The sequence below is a fragment of the Hippocampus comes genome, unplaced genomic scaffold, assembly GCF_001891065.2.
Source record: "Hippocampus comes isolate QL1 unplaced genomic scaffold, H_comes_QL1_v1.1 scaffold265, whole genome shotgun sequence".
Taxonomy (NCBI): Eukaryota; Metazoa; Chordata; class Actinopteri; order Syngnathiformes; family Syngnathidae; genus Hippocampus; species Hippocampus comes.
The window spans coordinates 262,512-263,819 of NW_017808116.1; the positions used below are offsets into that span (position 1 = coordinate 262,512).

General features: G+C 43.7%; 1 long non-coding RNA gene across 1 annotated transcript in view; it reads left to right on the forward strand.

Moving 5' to 3' along the window:
• The window catches only part of LOC109508229 (uncharacterized), a 7,961-nt gene that overhangs the window by 5,618 nt on the left and 1,035 nt on the right, over positions 1 to 1,308 (forward strand). The window lies entirely within an intron of this gene.

Sequence of the window (1,308 nt, forward strand, 5' to 3'; positions counted from 1 at the left end):
AAGATAGGCCGTGGTCTGAGCCAACTTCAAGATTTGTCTGGCTGCGACGGAGCTGATTCCTCTTTTATTGCTTGATTCCTTGCAGCCAGTGTGTGCCAGCGAGCATTACCTTTAATTGGGCCGTCACGGCCAGACGTGTGCGCGCTCGCGCATCCTAATGGGGAGGGCGCCGCTGTTTGCTGCTTGCAAATTAGAAGCCACAATATTGTTTGGAGACTGAGTTTTACGCTGACGAATAATTCTATTCAAAAATACGGACCATGACCACCATGGATACAATCATACTAAATTAAACATCATAAATGTTGACGAAGAGTCGTTTTCAAATTCGGAAGAGCGTGTCGATTTTTTATTTGAGTACGTATGCTGCTCTTGAAAAGTATTATCGTTTTCAACTAATAATCATAAGGATACTAAAATAATAATAAATCATTTTCAGATTGGGGTGCATGTCTTGCAACGAACCAATCATAAGATGTACAATATTTTCAAATGTATTTTCAACAAATAATCGTTGACATTTAAAAAAAAAAAACAACAAACGGCGCAACTTTTGAAGGGTATGGCTTTTATTTTTTATTTTTTTAATGAAGGCTATTTAAGTCATGAATTGCCAGCCATTTTCAAGACCCTTCTTAACCCTACCACGTGGAAAAAAAAAAACAATTGTAAAAATATATGACGATGTACCTGTGATTGAATGCAAACAAAAACAATATATTTCTTCGTCGTGGCCTCTATTGCTGGCGAGGTCATTGGCTCTTGCGCGCGATCTGCTCTTTCTACCGTTACAACTTCAGCTTTCCAGATGCTACGTCAAGCGTGATGGAATCTCCCCGCTGAGGCCTCGCCACGCCGCTAGGCTAAATGAGACGCGGCATTCATTGATTGGAGCCCAAAGAATAATTAGGGGCGGGGCGGCTGATAATTCTCTCATCAATAACAGAATTTATTTGTTTCATTTCTAAGCTGGTCGATGCCGCATTATTACAGAGCCACGGGGGCGACTTTGGCCCGGTAAAGCAGAGCTCAGTTGAACGCGCCTTTCGCGCCGCGCTGCGGGCGCATCATCGGGGCGTTGCGCGGGCACGTTCCTCCCCGTTGTCGGCGCCGCGGTCTATTTATCGGCTAAATAACGGCAATGTGTCGACGGGCTTTTAAAAATAATCACCGGGACTAGATTTGGACCCGAGATGTCGAGCTTTGCTGTTTTCCGTTTCCAAATATTTCTTCCGTGGAAAGTGAGGCATGAAAACACGCACACATCAATATGCTAATACGCAGGAAATAGGCTTAGCGGTTTGAGAT